The sequence below is a fragment of the Saimiri boliviensis genome, chromosome 4 (assembly GCF_048565385.1).
Source record: "Saimiri boliviensis isolate mSaiBol1 chromosome 4, mSaiBol1.pri, whole genome shotgun sequence".
Lineage (NCBI taxonomy): Eukaryota > Metazoa > Chordata > Mammalia > Primates > Cebidae > Saimiri > Saimiri boliviensis.
In genome coordinates, this window is record NC_133452.1 from 12318954 (window position 1) to 12341275 (window position 22322).

The window sequence follows — 22322 nt, forward strand, 5'->3', positions numbered from 1 at the left end:
CCCGGGGTCCTACACTCTTCTTACTCTGGATATTCTCCCTGGGTGACATCCACTGATGACATCACCTGCCATCTTTATACTGATGAATCCCAAGTCCATCCTGAGGTTCAGATTGTAAATCTGTCACCTATCAGATTCCTGCATGCAGTTCCAAGGGCATACACAACACACCAAGCAAGGCCTCATCAGCATTCCAGCACAGAACCTGCCTTCTCTCGAGCATTCCCCAGCTACTTCTAGATGGAACCTCTCCTACACACTTGCCCAGAAAGAAACTGAAAGGTGTGACTCCTCCTCTCATTCCTTTCCACCTCTAAGAAAGACCTACTTTCTAAATATTGTGCTACAACCTACTCACTTCTCTCCATCCCATGTGTGAGATCCATAGTCCAAGTCATCTTTAATCATTTTCATTCACTTCAAAAGCCGCCTCTAGCCTCCCCACACCTGCCGAGCCTTGCTCCCATTCATCTTCTGCCTGCAGCTGCAAGGATCGTTTCAACGTGCACACTGGGTATTGCCCCTCTTGATCCAAACCTTTCAATGCTTCCCACAGCTCTCACAAGAAAGTCCACGCACAATGCCTGCAACACAGTAGGTGCTCCACACCTATTTGTCCACTAAATGAATCCCAATGTGAATAAACACGGCTTATAAAGAGGCTGACCATGTATCCTCATCTATCCAGGCCAGCTCCAGTTTACCCCTGCCATCTCAGTGGAATTAATGGTACACTCTTTATTCCTGAAAGTATTCCGCTTTGGACCCCCCCCCCAAAAAATGATATGATCACCTGACCCCCAACACCTCCGTGGCCTTAACACTTACAATTCTTATCTTCAACCATAAATTCCAGACTTATTAAACTATTTTCTTTTCTTTTTTTGAGACAAGGTCCCACTCTGTCACCCAGGCTGGAGTACTCTGGCGCATCACAGCTTACTGCAGCCTCAAACTTCGGGGCTCAAATGATCCTACTGCCTCAGCCTCTCAGCATACTGGGATTACAGGCATGAGCTACCACACCTGGCCTGAACTCTTCAATTCCATAAACAAGTCACAATCTTTCCTCTTTCTTCACCTGACTAAATCCTACTCACTTTTCAGTCTCAGCTTAGATTTCACAAGTGGGAAGAATTTTATTTTTTTATTTGTTTTGAGGCAGAGTGTTGCTCTGTCGCCAGGTGCTAGGCTGGAGTGCAGTGGCTCAATCTCGGCTCACTGCAATCTCCGCCTCCTGCGTTCAAGCAATTCTCCTGCCTCAGCCTCCCGAGTAGCTGGGACTACAGGCGCGCGCCACCATGCCCAGCTAATTTTTGTACTTTTTAGTAGAGACGAGGTTTCACCATGTTGGACAGGATGGTCTCGATCTCTTGACCTCATGATCCGCCCACCTCGGCCTCCCAAAGTGCTGGGATTACAGGCGTGAGCCACCTTGCCCAGCCTGGGAAGCATTTTATGACCTACAAAATTGGTTACATACCTATCCCTCCCATGGATGCCCTTGTAATACTACCCCTCCCCTATGATTTTATGGCTGCTGTATAATCGTTGCTTGTGGACACATCTGCATTTTCTGAACTGTAAACTCCCTCTCGGTCTTGCTCAGTATAGTCATTTACCATGTAGCACAGCGCCTGCTACCTAAGAGGTGCTTACAGAGTTCAGGCTTCGCTGCCATTTCCAAATAAATTCAATCTTACTAGTTCAGTTTTCCAGGTACAGAAAGTACAATTTCCTTGAAATAAAAAATTTCAGTTAGTCTAGGTTTACTGCCCCAGATAAAAGAACCAAAAGCCAATACTTTAACAGGCAATCATTAAACTTTCAAATCTATAAACTAAACTTTATTTTGCAAAATGCCAATGCTTATCCCCTACATGTCTTAATTACACTTTTTCTAAATCTCCACCACAGTTTGAAGGAATTTTCCCTCTGTAGTCTACCCAGGTTTTTCTGCTTAAAGCCATCATCAGAGCCAATTCTAAAATTCTGCATTCTCTGGGGGCTAAAGCCAATGACTAGCTACCAGATTGAAGCTAGGTAGCTGATACATTTGTATTTTAACAACCCATATTGAATAGGCAGTTATTACAGGAGTGCCGTTCTGGGTGAAGACAGTGGTGGAGAGCCAAGGACAAGGTATCGTCCTTTCCTCAGAAGCACTGAAAGCATTAGGAGAAGAGACAGCCATCAACACGCAAAGCAATTCCAGGTGGTGAGCGCAACTATAGGAGTTAATCAGGTGATGTGACAGAGTAAGGGCTTTAAAGGAGGTTGCTGAAGAGGGGTCACTAGGCTGACACCTGCAGAAAGAGGGGTCTTGCCAGTGAGGAACAAACAGGGGCTAGGGAGGATGTGGGGTTGTGGGTGGCAGGAGGCCCAGATAAAGGGCTTTGTAAAGCCAGGTCAAAACAAAGCCATAGGTCAAATAATACAAAGGTACATTTACCAAGAGAGTTTTAAAAATTAACACCGTATTTTCTGCAGGGCTTCCCTGCTGTTGTTTCTGTGCAAATAAATCAGCATTCAGAGATAAAAAGGAGTATTTACATAACTTACAAATAAAATACACTGAATATACTACAGGATTGTAGAACTACTAAAACCAGAACAGACGAGGTGTAACCTATGATGAGGCTTCCTCCCTCCTTCCTGGGCCCACCATGGAAATGATTAATCAGGATGGCTACAGGTAGCCTGGCTCCTTCCCAGCAAGGCCTCCCCACACTCCTGCTTGCCACCTGCAGTCCCCAAAACTCAACAATAAAAATGGATGAAATTTTAAAAATACTATTTTTCAGTAAGAAAACTCCTATAGAATACAAATCATTTGGGTTATTCAGCTTTTCCAAAGATCTACACCATCAGGAAAATTTTAGCCTAACCATTTTTCTTGGTGTTTTAAAAATAAGTACTGTAAGGCTGGGTGCAGTGGCTTACAAACTGTGATTCTAGCATTTTGGGAGGTGGAGGTGGGCAGATCGCTTTGAGCTCAGGAGTTCAAGACCAGTCTGGGCAATATGGCAAAACCCCCTCTCTACCAAAAATACAAAAATTAGCCAGGTGGTGTGGCGCACACCTGTGGTCTCCGCTAACTGGGAGGCTGAGGTGGCAGGATCACCTGAGCCCAAGACATTTAAGCGGCAGTGAGCTGAAATCATGCTGCTGCATTCCAGCCTGGGTGACAGAAAGCCAGAGCCTGTCTCAAAATAAATAAATAAATAAATAAATAAAATACTACAGACTCTCCTAGTTTCATAAAAAGTTTACTCTGAAAATATAATTAATTAGAAGAATCTTTTCTTTTTATGATTTTTGAGATGGAGTCTTGCTCTGTCCCCAGGTTGGCAAGGCAGTGGCACTATCTGGGCTCACTGCAATCTCCACTTCCCAGGTTCAAGCAATTCTCATTCCTCAACCTTCCGAGTAGCTGGGATTGCAGATACACGCCATCGGGCCCGGCTGATTTTTATACTTTTCGTTGAGGTAGGGTTTCACCGTGTTGGTTAGGCTAGTCTCAAAGTCTTGGCCTCAAGTGATCCACCCATTTCGGTCTCCCAAAGTGTTGGAATTATAGGCGTGAGCCACCATACTCTGCCAAAAAGAATCTTAATGACTCAAGGTCACCATCATAACCATGAATTATTGTGTAAGGTGAAGGACACTGAATACTTACTTCCCACATCTCAGCTTTCACACACGAATAATGACAGAGTCAGCCTAGATGATGTGCCAGTCTCTATGGGCCTTTTTAAAGAATTTAAATACTTTATATCAAAGTATTTAAAGAACATTACTAAAGTAAAACATACTGATCTTTAAGCTACTCAAAATGATACTTCTCCTTAAGGTCATCAACATAAATACACATACAACTAGGTTACATGAGGACTGAGTCTCTGCTGTAAGCCATACTTGGCCTGAGGCCAGTATTCTTAACCACGATTTATTTTTATCAATAGTTCCTCTTCAGGCAATTTCTCTTCTAGATTCATAGAACTAATGTAAACCTCACCACTGAGCCACAGCTGGCTTTTATTGCATCACAAATGGAAGCTCAGGGATATGGTAAAATAAGACTGCCAAAGAGAATTAAGTTGGAAAAATAAAATTTGAAGAGCTAATTTAAAGTTACTACACAAAAATGATAGAATGAATCATACTTGGACAAAAGAAGAGATTTTTGCCTATCAGCAGCTGACAGAGCGGAAAAGATTACCAAATGAAGGATTTATGGCATGAGAAGGCAGAGAAGCCGAAGACAATTTCCTCAGGGGATCCTGAAGGGATATATGCACAGCAGGACCGGCACCTCGCACCAGAATTTTGCCAGGATCCTTTTTCCCTTCCGGCTGATCCTTCCTGCAAACCAATTAACACTGAAAGTGTTACAAAAGCACCTCGGATCATTTTGTAAATTATTATATGACAGGAAGATACTGATTCATTAAGGGACTCAATCAAATTACAAGAGTAAGGAACAAAAACAATATCGAATTTAGCATTTACTATCGATTCTTTTCAAGGTTCAATCTTGGGTCCATGAGAACCATACTCTAACCTAACCAAATCCAGGAACTTGCCATAAATCTCAAAACTATGACTAACAGAAGAGTATCACACAGCCTGTATTCCACACAATCAATTTACAGCTAGACCGATGCTCTCTATGCTTTACATAAAATATGTGGCATAGTAATGAACTCTTCCATTTAGCAGGATACTCTCTAACACACAGGGGCAATTGTGATCCCACCAACTGAACCATAGGCTTACCAGAAACCAGTTGTGATTACAATAAGTTATTATCGTAGCTATGCAATTGAATTATTACATAGCTAATGAAACACGAGTTTAAAAAACAGTAATTGTTTCCAAGAAATCTAGTACATGGCTAAAAAGTTTACTGTCAAAGTAAGTGTAGTTGAGACAGCAGTTAAGACAAATGAGGCCAGGCACAGTGGCGCATGCCTGTAATCCCAACACTTGCCAGGATCCTTTTTCCCTTCCAGTTAATCCTTCTTGCAAACCAATAAACACCAAATACAAAGAATTAATTGGGCATGACGGTGCGCGCCTGTACTTCCAGCTACTCAGGAGGCTGCAGCAGGAGAATCCCTTGAATTTGGGAGGTGGAGGCCACAGTGAGCCAAGACTGCACCACTGCACTCCAGCCTGGATAACAGAGTGAGACTCTGTCTCCAAAGAGAGGGGAGGGGAGAGGAGGGGACAACAGCCAAAGCAGACCTCCTTCTTGCCTGGGGACTAGATTGGCTTTGTAGGACTAACATTAGCCACAGATTAAAAATGATTTAGGAGTCATGCAGCTGGGGACTACAGGATTCTGACCCTCCCTCCACTGCTCCTAACATTAGTGCTTGAGATATTTTGCAGACCCTGCACTTGATGGATCAGCTGGGCAGCACCTTGACCAGTAAACTGGCTCATTTGATGTTGTGCCCTCCACCCAGGAACTGACTTGGTGCAAGACAGCGTTGACTTCCTATGATTTCATCCCTGACCAATCAGCACTCCCTACTCACTGGCTTCCCCCACCCACCAAGTTGTCCTTAAAAATTCAGCAGGTAGCTAGGCGCTGTGGCTCAGGCCTGTAATCCCAGCACTTTGGGAGGCCAAGGTGGGCAGATCATGAGGTCAAGAGATTGAGACCATCCTGGCCAGCATGGTGAAACCTCATCTCTACTAAAAATACAAAAATTAGCTTGGCATGGTGGCATGCACCTGTAGTCTCAGCTACTCAGGTAGGTGAGGAAGGAGAATCACTTGAACCCAGGAAGTGGAAGTTATAGTGAGCCGCATGCCACTGCACTCCAGATTGCTGGCAACAGAGTGAGACTCTGTCAAGAAAGAAAGAAAAAAAAAAGAAAGAAAAGAAAGAAACTCTACGAGTACACTGATTTGCGTAATAAAACTCCGGTCTCTGGCACTGCATGAATTACTTTATCCATTGCAATTCCCCTTGTCTTGAGAAATCTGCTCTGTTTAGGCAGTGGGCAAGGTGAACCCAACAGGCGGCTAGAATTCCAGCATTTTGGGAGGCTGAGGTGGGCAGACAGTTTGGGGCCAAGAGTTCAAGACCAGCCTGGCCAACATGGTGAGACCCCGTCTCTACTAAAAATACAAAAATTAGCCAGGCGAGGTGTGAGCCTGTGATCCCAGCTAAGTGGGAGGCTAAGGCAGGAAAACTGCTTGAACCTGGGTGGCAGAGGTTACAGTGAGCCGAGATTGCCCCACTGCACTCTAGCCTGGGCAACAGAGTGAGACTGTGTTGGGACACCTAAGTTCCTCTTCAAAGACTCAACTTTCTGGTCGTAAGTTGTAAAAGTTGTAAATCAATCCTACCCATCTTTCCTCTGCTTGCAAAATCAGTGTTTACCCTATTTGGAAAAAGTTTAAGTCTTAGTCAATTGGGATCAGCTTAGATTGCGTGGTCCAACCCCAGCCAATAGGGGAAGGACACAGAAAAAGGAACTGCATTAGAGTCAAAAACTCCTTCCCTCCTTTGTTTAGTGTGCTCTTGCCATTGTAACCTACACAAGCAGTACCCTTCTGCAAAAGTAAAAGTGCCTTGCTGAGAAATTTTTCTGGCTAAATGGGGGTTTCTTTTGGCTACACTGAGCAATTGTTTCTGACAATCTATCTCAAAAAAAAAATTAGGAAATAAAATTTTAAAATCTAGAATTCTGTACTCACGATGCTTTGAAATTCTCCAAACTATTTAAGCTCTTTTAAAATAAAAAATGGGAATTGCAATGAATTGAGTGTGGATTATGCAAAAATGGATCATTTAGCATTGCAATCAGAGGCACACAAAGAAAAGATCATAGCTGTCTATCAAAAGATTGGTAAGTAAATGCACATTATACATTTTAAGTTAAAAATAAGATAATCAATACAGTTGACCCTTGAACAACGCAGGTCTGGTCCACTTTATATGCAGTTTCTTCTAATTCTGCCAGCAAGACCAACCCTTCCCTCCTCTTTTCCACCTACTCCATGTGAAGACAATGAGGATGAAGACCTAATGCTCTACTTCCACTTAATAGTAAATATATTTTCTCTTCCTTATGATTTTCTCAGTAACATTTTCTTTTCTCTAGCTTTACTGTAAGAATACAGTATGTAATACACATAACATATAAAATACGTGTTAACTCTTAACAGGCTTCCAGTCAACAGCAGACTATTAGTAGTTAAGTGTTGGGGAAGTCAAAAGTTATACCTGAATTTCCAACTGGGCAGGGGTTCGGTGCTCCTAATCTCCAAGTTGTTCAAGGGTCAACTGTATTTCCTTTTCAATCTTCATTTTTGTCAATTCTTTAACCCCTATCCTAAGCATCCTCCCATTGCTAGCACCACCTAAGCTGCACAGAAAGGCTTAGAAGGGCTTCATCGCCTTGAAACCACCTTTGCAAAATTATAACTGAGGAATTTATGACAGTGAAAGAAATCAGACCTAACCAACTCTACCTTGCTTCTAATCTTTAAGCTGTCCTTGTTCACTCCTGGGCATAGGCCGGAACTAACTTCGGCAAAAAAGCTAAGGCATGGTTTGACTCTGATGGTTTGACTCTGAAACAAAACTGGTAACAGCCCTTTCCTGAAAAGACCCCCTTATTGCCTGGGGTCCAGTTGGCCTCTGCAGGACTAACAAATTAGCTACAAGAAATTACAATTTAGGGATCATGTAGCCTTTGGCTCCAAGAGTGTGAATCTTCCCAAATTGCTCCAGGGGATAACATTACTATTGTAAAACCTAAGATCAGTGATTGAGATATTTTGCAGACCCTGTAGTCCATGATTAGCTGACGCCACCCAGACCAGTAATCTGGCCCAACCAGTTCTGCCATGGAGCCCAGGAACAGAAGACTTTAAGAAAACTGAACTTCAGCCTCCTATGATTCTATCTCCAACCTGACCAATCAGCACTCCCCACTTCCCAACCCCCTATCTGCCAAATTTTCTTTAAAAACTCCAATCCCTGAATGCTCAGGGAGACTGATTTGAGTAATAAACTTCGGTCTCCCCCACAGTCAGCTCTACTCTTTCTCCACTGCAATTCCCCAGTCTTGATAAACAGGTTCTGTCTAGGCAACAGTCAAGGTGACACTGGGCAGTGGCATCATGAGGATTTTGGTAAGTGCACTGGAGTCAACAAGATAAAAGCAAGACATGCATATATTTTTTAACTGTTAGGTTATGTTACCTGTACGGTCACACTACCTGTGGCAAATTTGTTTTACATTAACATGGGAGGACTCATGCAAATGCCAAACAATAACATGGCACTATTCTCACTTTAATATCTATCAAACAACTTAATATATACAGCAAACTTAATTTATCAATGTTTACATTGCCTATCAACAGACTGGATGTTTGAATTTATTCCAGAATAAGTCATAACAGAGAAAGATATTAAGAACTTATTCTGAATTTTTTAGTATAACAGGAATGACAGTTATTTAAGTCTACAATTTTGGAGATGTATATTAAAATATTCATCATGAAATGATGTCTGGAATTTGCTTCAAAATAGTGAGGGAAGAGGAAAATAGGGCAGTGGAGGTTAGAGGAAACAAAACAGGCCGGGATCACTGCGGAAGTTGGTAATGGGTACAAGGCGGGGGCGGGGAGGGGTGGTCACTGTGCTGTTCTACTTTTCTCCATGTTTGAAGGTTTTATAAATAAAAAGTCAAAATAGAAAATACTGAATCATGCCAAACTGTTGAGATGATAGTTTAAAAAGTCACAGTGCAGTGAATGAATTCCTATCATTTTATGTTGCCTCAGCATGCACTCTGAAGATAAGCAGGACTTTCTCATAGAAGTAGGGCTCTGCCACCCTGGACACAGCACAGGGCACAGTTCAACCCCTCCTCCCAGGTCCTCACTGTGGCCAATCCAGATACCTGTCTTAGACAACTTCCTCTTGGTGACCACCTCCCCATGGGAAGGCCACACACAGCCTACTTCACTGCAACCTCCTAGAACCAATTAAACCTCTCTGAGGGAAACCTGTTTAGACCCCATGAAGGCGTTGGCCCTTGGGTCTCTGGGTGGGTCTCAATCTCCCTCTCGCCCTTCACGATTCCTGACCTTCAAGCTCCCTGATCATCCTGTGTGACCTCCAGGCATGCTGTGTACTCCCAGGGCCTGTAGGTAACAAAATCTTTTATTTCCACCTTGTGCCTCTCTAATCATTGGGGGATGCTCTTAATCTTAAAGACCCTCAAAACACACAGATGTGGAATTTTTTAGGACAAGTAACATGAAATTTCAGTAATATATTTCATATTAAAAATAATCACTTAACAGAACCAGGAAAGAATAAAGATTCACTGAATCTCCAAATTCTAAGCTAAGATGATGCCATTTCTTCCAAGCCCATAAGAGCATTCTGACCCAGTTCTCAGGATTTCAGCTGCTTTCTTCTACTGCTGCTCTCAAGACTGCCAGGGCATCAGGATGTTTACATCAGAAACCCACAGACTGACCTTCATCAGAAGAGCAATGCAGTGAGTACTCGCTGATCATAAATGGTTTCATCAGCCTGAAATCCAGCAGGCTGAAAGTACTGTGCTTATGTCTAGGTGACCATCAGTCAAGTGAACAGGATGTTGATGATGATGATGATGACAACAGTCAATGGTCTGATGGGCTGTTATTTACTTTCAGGATATCCAGAAGACATAATCTGAAATTTTCTATCAGAAAGAATCTCAAATTCAAGATATTAGATTTTTTTAAAAATTTCTTTACAAATTTTTTTCTCCCAGCTGATTTGACTGGAGTATTCCTCATATATAGAGAAAGATACGTGTCAATCCTTCTGAAGCTCTCCTACTGACTGACTTAAATGGAGCGCAGGATTTTCCTAGTGTGGCTTTAATAAGATACAACCAATTAAGTTTTAAGAAGGGATAAAACAAGGCTTAAATCCAGTATCAAAGCAAACAGAATGCTGTTAACTTCTGCAGTTAGCTTTAGCCAATAAAGGCAAACTCAACTCTTAAAAACCAAAAAAAAAAAAAAAATTATAAGTCAGTCATTTTGGGTGTGGTAAAAACCCTCCAGTGGTTTTGTTGCCAAATAAACGTCAAAGTCCCCATGGTTGCCTGGGCCTCCCCCACCTGGGGAGCAGCCCGTCTTCCCTGTGCTCCCTCAGCTCCAGCCTCCCTGTGCAACCACCAGCCTGAAGGGTCTGCTCTTTCCTGAGATCCAGACACCCTCCACCTCAGGTCTCTGCCTGGGTGTCACCTTCCCAGTGAGGCTTTCTTGTTTTTTTCACCTGCTTCCAGAACCACAGTGAAACCAGGAAACAACCGGAGGGGGTAGAGAATCCAAACAGCTGTTTGTCACATGAAGAGAGAAAATGTCTGAGCTTTGCAGAGATTTGTACCCCAAGACTACGAACAACCAGCAAGGTGGGTCCCATGCCCTCAAGCAGCAAGCAATAAAGTGGTACAGAGAACTACTAAACCGAGGGGCAGCAGGAAAGGCCTAGAGGAGACTGGAGGGCAAGATGGGGTCACATCCCCAAGGCCATGGCACTAAGTTACTATCCCCACCCTCAAATTATGCCTCACCCTGGGCAAGAGTTGGTGGTCTGGGAACTAAAAGATTATAGGTCTGCTTCCCCAGCAGGATGGGAATGAATTTGTTGTAAATTATTACAGAAGAGTAAAATTATAATTTTACCCCCACCTGGACTGTGCAATGAAATTCACACCCGAATCCATTCAGTTACTTGTATTTTACAGACAAGAAAACTAAAGCATTAAGTAACCTTCCAGAGTTACGTATTAATAACTGGACTGGAATTTGAACCCAGGCTCCTAATCTCTATGCTGTACCACCACGATTACATGAAAATACAGACGCTTCATAATCAGGCCGAACTAATTTTGTTCATTCATTGCATCTCTAATAAAAGACACAATTTCTCTTTTATTCTAAAAACTTAAGAGAAACCAAACACTAATAAGGGAAATAAGCTTTTATGTAATAGCTACAATGAATCATAAAGGAATGCCAATGACCTCAACATATATACATCCCAAACACACAAATAACAGTAATTACACTCAAGTATAATTCATTGATACTTAATGTCAAAAAGGTACCAATAAGTCCAGTGTTTTTAAGCAATCCTGTATTTTATTACGTAATCTATATACATTTTAAAGAGTTGAAGATCCCCTGACAATTCGCCAGCTGGGAATCCCTTCTCTAGAATAAGCTCTGGGTATTGCAAACCAGGTAAATAAAACACATCGAACAACAACTTACCTGGAAATCAAAAGGAGCAGATCCATTGTAGCCATTCCAAGACACTATGTCCTTGGCCACAAAGGATTTAGAACAAGCCTGGACACAGAAAGACGAGTTACCTTGAATACTCGCTGGTTCCTAAGAGTGGCTTAGTGTGACTAGTCCCAGAGAGCACAACCAGGGAAAACTGGACATTTACACTTCTATAAAATGTATTTTTTATCCTGCAAGGTCAGCCACTAAAATAAGAGCTCTTTAAATGAGACCTCAAACTAAACATGCCTTTAAGTATTTAATGCCATTCCCTAAACTGTAGAGAAATGACCCTCTTCTGCACCATGAATAACATAATGTGAGAATATTTAACTAGCACTTACTTCTACATACAATTTTCACACTATGGCCTCTTTATTGATGCAAATTTATTTTTACTTTTAGGTTTCCACAAGCAAAATGGAGGGAAACAGGTTAGAAGGGTCTCATTTCTGACTCCAAGTACTGTGCTATCTCACTGTACACTAAGTGTACTTCTTCCATAGCAACTGTACGCCTAATTGAAGATATCTGTATGTCTGTGTTCTCCATTAGACTGCAAATTCTTTGAATAGAAAAATTTACGTGCATTTTCACTTACAGTATAAATTCTGGAAAGAGACTGCTGAATGAAAAAAAAAAAACTTGGCTGAGCACAGTGGTTCATGCCTGTAATCCCAGCACTTTGGGGGGCCAAGGCAGGCAGATCTCTTGAGCTCAGGAATTCAAGACCAGCCTGGGCGACACGGCAAAACACTGTCTCTACCAAAAAAATATAAAAACTGGCCAGACATGGAGATGCACGTCTGTAATCCAGCTACTCGGGAGGCTGAGGTGGAAGGATGATTGGAGCCCAGGAAGTGGAGGCTGCAGCGGGCTGCCGTTGTACTGCAGCCTGGGCAACAGAGTGAGGTTCTGTCTCAAAAACAAACAAATGAAATTTGATTTTTGGTAACAGTGGAGCATACCCATATTTCTGTCAACACCCCTTGATGTTCATGCATAATAATATTCTAATATTAACCACAGCCAGTAACAATTACATGTATTCCTTCCATAATTAACGGTACAGCATATGCTGTTCATGGATCCCACAATGCCACCTCGTTCAAATGCCAATGAGGGCTTCATGATCTGCTGCCCTTCTCTTATTCAGATACCCATTACTTGTTACTGATTCTCCAGAGGCAGGTCATAGGAGCACAGACAGCATGCCTGGGCCTTCATGCATATGGGTCCTACAATAATACATGGGTGCATTTGATTAATCAGAGGTAGATTTATCTAGTTTGGGGACTATATCCATTCTTTTTTCTGACTTTGACAAACATTTGTTTCTTTACTTCCTTAAAGCTTCTAAGTAGGCAAACAGGAAAAATGAAGCTGCTGAAATTCAAATTCATTAAAATTAGATATGGGTACATATGACAAAAATAGCATTAAAAACTGGATATACACAAAGGCATGTATTATCTGACTTATAAAATAATTTTAAAAAGAGGATTATTTTAGATAGTAATCTCCCACTAAAAATTATTTTCATTATATAATCATGGTAGCACATATTATACAAAGCAAATCTGGGCAGATTACTATTTACTATAATAACACACAATGGCCAGGCGCGGTGGCTCAAGCCTGTAATCCCAGCACTTTGGGAGGCCGAGGTGGGTGGATCACGAGGTCGAGAGATCGAGACCATCCTGGTCAACATGGTGAAACCCCGTCTCTACTAAAAATACAAAAAATTAGCTGGGCATGATGGCGCATGCCTGTAATCCCAGCTACTCAGGAGGCTGAGGCAGGAGAATTGCTTGAACCCAGGAGGCGGAGCTTGCAGTGAGCCGAGATCGCGCCATTGCACTCCAGCCTGGGTAACAAGAACGAAAACTCCGTCACAAAAAAATAAAAATAAAAATAAAAAAAATAAATTGGCGGCCGGGCGCGGTGGCTCAAGCCTGTAATCCCAGCACTTTGGGAGGCCGAGGCGGGTGGATCATGAGGTCAAGAGATTGAGACCATCCTGGTCAACATGGTGAAACCCCGTCTCTACTAAAAATACAAAAAATTAGCTGGGCGTGGTGGCGTGTACCTGTAATCCCAGCTACTCAGGAGGCTGAGGCAGGAGAATTTCCTGAACCCAGGAGGCGGAGGTTGCGGTGAGCCGAGACTGTGCCATTGCACTACAGCCTGGGTAACAAGAGTGAAACTCCGTCTCAAAATAAATAAATAAATAAATAAATTGGCTAGGCATAGTTGTGCTTGCCTGTGGTCCCACACTATATTAGTCTGTTTTCACACGGCTATAAAGTACTGCCAGAGACTGGGTAATTTATTAAGGAAAGAGGTTTAACTGACTCTCAGTTTAGCATGGCTAGGGAGGCCTCAGGAAACTTACAATCACAGTGGAAAGTGAACAGGAAGCAAGTCACCTTCACAAGGTGGCAGGAAGAAGTACTGAGCGAAGGTGGAGGAGACCCTTATTAAACCATCAGCGCAGCATGGGGGAAATCATCCCCATGATTCAACTACCTCCACCTGGTCTTTCCCTTGAGACTTGGGGATTATGGCGATTACAACTCAAGATGAGATTTGGATGGAGACATGAAGCCTAACCATATCACAGATACTCAGGAGGCTGAGGCAGAAGAAGTCCTTGAGCCTGCGAGTCCAAGACTGCTGTGAGCCGTGTTTGCACCACTGCACTCCAGCCTGGGCAACAGAGCAAGACTGTCTAAAAATTAAAAAAAAAAAAAAAGGAGGGCAAAGGGTTTTAAAAGGTTGAAAACTTTGCTTATGGTCATCATAATCAAACTCTAATATAAATAAATATTAGAATATTTAAAAATCTCGGCTGGGCATGGTGGCTCATGCCTGTAATCCCAGCACTTTGGGAGGCCAAGGCAGGTGGCTCTCTTGGTGTCAGGAGTTCAAAACCTGGCTGGCCAACATGGTGAAACCCCATCTCTACTAAAAATACAGAAATTAGCCAAACGTGGTGGCACACATCTATAATCCCAGCTACTTGGGAGGCTGAGACAGGAGAACTGCTTGAACCTAGGGGGCAGAGGTTGCGGTGAGCTGAGATGACACCACTGCACTCCAGCCTGGGTGACAAAGTATGACTCCGTCTCAAAAATAAAATAAAATTTAAAATCTCTATACTTTGTGGTAACATCTTGGCTTTAAATGATTCAAACAGCTCAACCTGTTGTAACCACAGATCTCAGTAACCTAATGGCTACTGACTTTCTAGGCTTTTGGAGTTTTTAGGGGTTGCAAGGACACTAAATGTGCTTTATATACTGGTGGAATTGTATGAGACTAATCAGGTTCAACTTTTATGTAACAGAGTTGTGAGCTGCTTTTCACTTGGCATGGACCCCCAGGTTGAAGGTCACATCACCAGAGCATGCCCAGATGAACTAAGTGTGCAACCATGGACAGAACCCAAGTGGTCGGACTGAGGAATGGGCACTGAATTAAGAAGAGGACCCCAACACTTTGGGAGGCTGATGTGGGAGGATCATTTGAGCCTAGGAGCTTGAGACCAGCTGGGGGAACATGGCGAGACCTCAACTCTACTAAAGAAAAAAAAAAAATTGGCTGGGGAGGGGGGAGGTGGGGGAGGGTTGGCACACACCTGTAGTCCAAGCAGCTATGAGGCTGAGGTTGGAAAATCACTTAAGCCCAGGAGTTCAAGGTGGCAGTGAGTTATTATTACTGAGTTATTATTATGCCACTGTGCTCCAGCCTGAGCAAGAAAATGAGACCCCATCTCTACAAAAAAAAAAAAAAAAAATTTTTTTTTAAATTAGCCAGGTATGCTGGCACACACTTGTGATACTAGCTTACTCAGGATGTTAGGGTAAGAGGATCAGTTGAGCCTGGGAGGTTAAGCTGCAGTCAGCGGAAGTTGTACCACTGCACTTCAGCCTGGGCAACATGGAGAGACCCCGTCTCAGAAGAAAAAAAGAAAAGAAAAAAAAAACAGTGGACACCACATGGTAGGATCCAAAATCCAATCAGATCAAGCTCTGGTGTCACCCCATGGTAGGATTCATCCAGATCATGCCTCCAGCATCACCTCATTGCAAGATCCAATCAGATCATGCCTCATTACCTTCTAAGTACAAAACTTGGCCTAGCCCCCAGTGTGAAGAAACAGACCTGAGTCCAGCGCCCGTCTCCTTGCTCAGCTGTCTGGCAATAAGCCTTTCTTACTGCAAAAACCTGGTACTTCAGTGTTTGGCTTTCCACTGCATGGGCAAATGGACTCAGTTCAGTTCAGCAATACTGGTAATAACAGTCACAGGACAAAGGAAATCTGATGCATCAACAAAACAGCTGTAAAATCACACTACTCAACTCTTGACTCTAAAATCTGAATCACGGTTTAAGAAGGTAGGAGAAGCAGAGTTCTGGAAACGATGTCTAACCACAAAGGATCAGCCACCCTGCCTCTTCTAAGCTCCTGAGGGAGAAGGCGTACAGAGGCAGGTAAAATTACCAATGTATTCATGAAGCAGCAATGTGTAACCCCTTCAGTTTAAGTGCTAGTTGTTCAGTAAGTTTTCAGTTATTTTTTTAGAGTTACTTTTAAAACATACTTTTTCTCCCTTGAAAGAAGAAAATATGGTATTTAAGGAAAGTACAAAGTAATATTTGTAATCCTGAATGCATTAGCATTTTTCTCATTTTTCTACAGTGCCCTTTGGTGCCCTTACTAGTTTTTAAGCATTAATTAAAATTTTTTTCCAAATTAGTACACTTTGAAACAAATTAATAGAAGGTACATAAATTTGGAATCTGCTTTAGAAGCCTAAAGACAGTGAGTTTTTATTTAAAAAAAAAAAAAAAAAACAAAACTTTTTTTCCTTGTTAAAAAAGCAGCAATGTCCATTACTCAAAATCTTGAGAATATAAAACAAGCTAAAACATAAAAAAAGTCCTATGTGCAACCACTATACAACAGGCAACTATTATACATACATCTACATTTTCAAGCCTTTTTCTGTGAATTTAAGTTAGGAAATACATTTAAACTAACACATTTTAAATATACCAATTCATTAATGTCAGCTGTCCTAGGGAGGATCCAAATCTTTACTCCCAGCATCCAAGAGGTACAAAATAGCTACTGAAATGTCAGCTGAACTGAACATCTGGGATGCGACAAGACAAAGCCTGGACTTTCAGACTGGAGCTGTACTATGGAAATACTTTTAAAGCAACTGAAGTGACAGACTAAGGGTTAAAACTCACTCAACAGGCCGGGCGCGGTGGCTCAAGCCTGTAATCCCAGCACTTTGGGAGGCTGAGGCGGGTGGATCACAAGGTCCAGAGATTGAGACCATCCTGGTCAACATGGCGAAACCCCGTCTCTACTAAAAATACAAAAAATTAGCTGGGCATGTTGTTGCGTGCCTGTAATCCTAGCTACTCAGGAGGCTGAGGCAGGAGAATTGCTTGAACCCAGGAAGCGGAGGTTGCGGTGAGCCGAGATCGTGCCATTGCACTCCAGCCTGGGTAACAAGAGCAAAACTCCGTCTCAAAAAAAAAAAAAAAAAAAAAAAAAAGACCTCACTCAATATACTAAAGAAAGTAACACACTGATACGGTTTGGCTTTGTCCCCACCCAAATCTCATATTGAATTGTAGTTCCCGTAATCCCCACATGTTGTAGGAGGCACCTGGTGGGAAGTAATTGAAACATGGGGGCAGTCACCCCCATCCTGTTGACATGAATTCTCACAAGATCTGATGCTTTTATAAGGGGCTTTTCCTGCTTTTGCTCAGCACTTCTTCCTGCTGCCATGTAAAGAAGGACATGTTTGCTTTCCCTTCCACCATGATTCTAAGTTTCCTGAGGCCTCCCCAGTCCTGTGGAACTGTGAGTCAATTAAATCTCTTTTCTTTTTAAATTACCTAGTCTCAGGCATTTCTTCATAGCAGCATGAGAACAGACAGAAATTTCAAGACTTGGGTCCTTTGAAAGCCTCTGGGCTTGAGGAACTGTGCCAGGAGCCTGCACTGTGCCCCTGCAGACAGACTGCCCTCCTTCAGGACACTGTGCCCTTGGAGTACAAGGACAGGCCTTTAACACTGACATCCCAATATGGAACAGAGGCCTTGGCACCAAGCACATCCGAAGTTCAAATGAATGAGTTGGTGGACGACAATGGGTAACAGGTAACAGAATGAAGCTGCTATTTCCCCCTCTTTAACTTATCCCTAAAGCGTCTCTCTGACTTAATGAACAATCACAAATCTGTGATTTTTGAGTACTTCCCCTGTGTGTAATAATACTATAATATGACCAGATTTCCAGAGACTAAAAATAACTTAGAAAAATTGAGTCAGACCAAATAGCATCCTTAAGCATTGCATTTACAATGCCTAGAAATTAAGAAGGAGGAGTCTATCACGTGCTTTTAATAGTCAAAAGAAAAATGACAAATGCCAACCAGAAAGTTTTGAATGCCCACAGTTTGACAGCTTGACTGAAGGTTTGGTTTCAACCAAAATGCTTAAGAACTTTTTCACCTTTTCCCCGCTGCAAAGAACAGATTAACACTTTCATGCACATATTCCACTCCCTTCACTTGACAGTTTGTTACAAAGATGCTCTGACTTGGATTTTGTTCCAGCAACTACAGCAAGCTAATACCTGAGCCACTGCCAGGCTGAAACAGCTGAAGTGCTAAATAAAATATTAAAAGCAAAAGACACAAACTAAACACCTTTTGAAACACACTGCTGAGTTAGCACGAAAGGAAAGGCTCCAGAGAGGCCACAAAGGAAGTGAAAACAGAAACCCTGGGAGAACACATGTGCTGAGGCAGGATTTCCTGCTTGGAGACTCCACAAACCGGGAAGCCTGGCTCTAGGGACTGTGTAGGGGCAGGGGAGGCAATACACAAAGACTTCTGTATTAGGCTACAAGCTGGGACTCCAAAAGGACCCCAATGTAAGGGTAAAGAGGAAAACCTGTAATTTCTCCTGAGATGCCAGGTCCATATTTATGCTACTTAGTATGGTGGAAAAAACATTAAGCAGGAATTAAAGATACAGTGACCCCACGGATATAATGTCCCCAGGATACTGGTACCAGCACACATAAATCCTCTCTGGAAGTTAATCTAGGTAACAGGATTCTCTCAGATAAAGTTCCAAGGAAAACAAGCAACTCAAGGGAAAATTAAATCAAATCACAAAACACACAAGAAAACAAAGCACAATGAGTGAGAATGTGCAGACACAGATGGGTGAATCAGACTTCTGATATTAGAACAGACAAAAAACTATCAATGTTTTTACATCCTTAAGAAAAGCTTAAAAATATGAGCAAAGAACCAGAAACCATAATGAACGAAAAGCAGATTTTAAATAGAACCAAATACAATTTCTAAAAACTGAAGATAACTGAAAATGAAAATTAAATGGATGGATAAAAGAGACTTGGTCTGACTGAAGAAAGAATAGTGAACAGAAGGTAAGAACAAAAGAAATTCTCCAGAATGCAGCACAAAGAAAAATGACAAGTTGAGAGGTGGGAAGTTAGATTTTTTTCTTGGTCCTTTTCATGTTACTACAGTTCCAGAAAGAAAGAGTGGAGAAAAGGCAATTTTCATGAATAGCTGCTGAGAGTTTTCCACAACTGTACTCTCCTATAAAGTAGCCATTAGCCACATATGGCTACTGAAATTAAAATTTAAACACAGTGCCTCGGTCACATTAACCACATTTCAAGTTCTTGTTAGCCGCAAGTGGCAGGCAGCTACCAGATGGGACTGCACAGATGTAGACCATCATGACAGCGAGTTCCACTGAACAGCACTGTTCTAGAACTAGTGTAGCACCTGTCCTCAGATCCGAGATACCCAGCAAAGCCCAAGCTGTGTAATTAAAATCCATACACAGGCACACTAAATTCAAACTGCAAAATACTAAAGACACAGACAAAGTCTTAAAAACAGGCAGTGAGGAGTCACCCCACCAACAAAGGAACGATAATTAGGTAACTGGCTTCTTAGCAGCAAATGTCAAAGCCAGTAGAAACAAAGGAAGAATACCTTCACTGGACTGGGAAAAAATGCTGTCAACCTAGAACTCTTTTAAGACGAGAGTAATTTTCATACCCAAAAGACACGTAAGAGATTTACCAACAACGTACCTTCTCAATGGAAATTCCAATTCATTTTAGGTAGAAGGAAAATTATCTCAAGAAGAGACTGAAATGTGAGAAGAAATAGTAAGCAAAGACATAGTACAATATGATTAATATGATTAAATCTAAAACATTTAACTGTATAAAAATAAAAATAATGTCGAATCTGTAGTGAAAAAGATAACTAAAATACTGGGCAATAATTGATTATATTGGGGGAGATGACTGGAGTTAAATAACAGTACGTCTTTTTGTAACTAAGGAAAAGGGTAATAATATGAAGTAATTTCAGACTTTGACTTAATGTTAACATGCTTATGATAACCACTGGTAAAAAGAAAATATAACACAAATCTTCCACCCAGTTGGGAGTGGGCTCCTACAATCTGTAAGATGGCAGACAGAAGTCCAAATACATCCGCAAACACAATACTTTACAGGCAGACATTAAGATCACCAGACTAGATAAAAAGGTAAAATTCAGCTATTGGCTTTTATATATCTTGGAAATATTTACCAAAAGCTAGTGAAATCACATTAACATGAGAAATACATTCTTTAAGAAAAAATGCATTACCAAAGATGAAGAGGTTCACTTCATAATGATAAACACTTCAATTCACCTAGAAGATAATGCTAACTCTAAATGTAGAGAAAATTTACCATTTTAACAGCTCCATCAAGTTGACAGAGGATCAGTTAGATACAACAGATGGAGGAGAGAAACACAATTAGTAAGGATAGATGCAAACAGCAGAGTAAGTCTAATGGACATACAGTATACAGAATATACACACACATCAATAATATATACATATTCCTTTTGTGTACAGGTGAAACATTACAAAAGCTGACTGTATGCTAGGTATAAAGTTAGCCTCAACACATTTCCAGGTACAGTCCTTGATCACATACAGTCAAGTTAGAAATCATCAACAAAAAGATAAGGAGAAAAACCCAATATTTTTGGAAATTAAACACACTTCTGACAAATCACAGGTTAAAGACAACTCTTTCAAGTTTCAGAAGTTCCAACTGCCTTAAAGCATAAGAGGCAATTTCTCATGTAATCATTAATTATGTTTTTAAAAATATAATTCCCAATACCTAAACTGCAGATGTAAATTTTGCGTTGTACCTGTATACACTTTTAACAAACACACTACAATGCATAAAGAATAAAAGCTTACAGTCGGAGATTAAGTTTTCTATTTCAATAACTGAGTCACTTATCTCACCGGAATATCTTTTTGCTCTTTTAAACTGGTCACTGAAGGTACAAAAGTGAGCAGACACACAGTCTCAGCCTCTTGAGGCTGACAGCATTCAAAAGAGACAGCCATTAGTTACAGAAACAAATGTAAAATGGCAGTCGGGTGTATGATATGACCTTGAAACAGGGCTGGGGACACGAGGAAAGGTTTTCCTGGGGAAGTGATGCTTAGACATGTTAAGACCTAACATGTGGCCTGGCGCACTTGTGAGGCTGAGAAGGGAGGATTACCTGAGCTCAGGATACCTGGTGAAACCCCATCTCTACAAAAAATACAAAAAGTAGCCAGACATGGTGGCACACCTGTATTCCAAGCTACTTGAGAGAATGAGGTGGGAGGATCACTTGAGCCAGGGAGGTGAAGACTGTAGTGAGCCATGTTCGTGCCACTGCACTCTAGCCTGGATGACAAAGCGAGACACTATCCCCTCCAAAAAAACAAAATAAAACCAAAAAACCTAACATGTAGAAACAAAGTACCTAGGGAAGGGCAAAGGAGAACAGTAGTCCGGGGGTGGGGGGGGGGGGGGTAAAAAAAGCAGCACTGCAAAGCTATAAAGTTTTAAGTAGGCGATTAAAGCAAAACTATAATTTTCAGATGGTCAACATAAAAACAAGGCATAGAAGAAAAGTGCAAAATTTTTATGCCTTCTAATCTATTCCTTCTTTAGTAAGATTTGTCCATCTTTCGACTGTCACAAAACTTTTGACTATACAAATACTACACAAACATTCTATGTAAGACACATAGAAAATACTACTGTTATGCAAAGTTAAATGGTTAGCATTTTCCAAACACTTAAAAAATCATAAAAATCAACTTTAAGATCTGTTAGATACTTCTATTCTAGTCTTCAAATAAAGGTTTCTGCTCTGGAGAGGCTACAACTATGCCTTCTAAATTGTTCTCACTAACCTATACATGGAATAATCTTAAGCAATTCATTCATTCCCTACCATTATTTTTAACATTCCATAACCATTTATTCAATCAGACAAGCTGTGTAACACATGCATGTAACTTTAGGTACTGGAACTGAAAAGTTAAGGAAAAAAATGAAAAGCATCAAGAACTCCTGGAATCTTGTTGCAATTACTCCAAAGGTGACTACGTAAACACAAAAGGATCCAAATTAGTGATTGAAGGTTAACTTTGACATGGGAATTACAGCTAAATTATACAGCTACGTTTTAACCTCCACTAACAATTTTCTTCGTGTCCCCTTTGATATACCTTGAAAAAAAAAATCTGCATTTCTTTCCCAGGACTTGATCTTTAAAATAAAACATCATGACTCAAATTCACCAAAGGGCTAGGTCAAAATATAACCTTTGGAGGCTTCCAATAAAGGTCAAGACAAAAAACGCTCTTCAGTCTTTGTATTAATATTTGTAAAACAAGACTCGATTGCACTATTTGCACTTAAACTGAATGCAGCATTCTACTGAGTAAGGATTAGAAATAGAAAACAGATAATCCCTTTAAAATGTGCAGTTACTGATTAACTTTCCTTAGCAGTGAAGGACTGTCCTACCACAGTCCTTCTA

General features: G+C 41.4%; 1 protein-coding gene across 3 annotated transcripts in view; it reads right to left on the minus strand.

The window, feature by feature from the left end:
- Nucleotides 1-22322, minus strand: part of SNX9 (sorting nexin 9) — a 113865-nt gene that overhangs the window by 88700 nt on the left and 2843 nt on the right. The window lies entirely within an intron of this gene.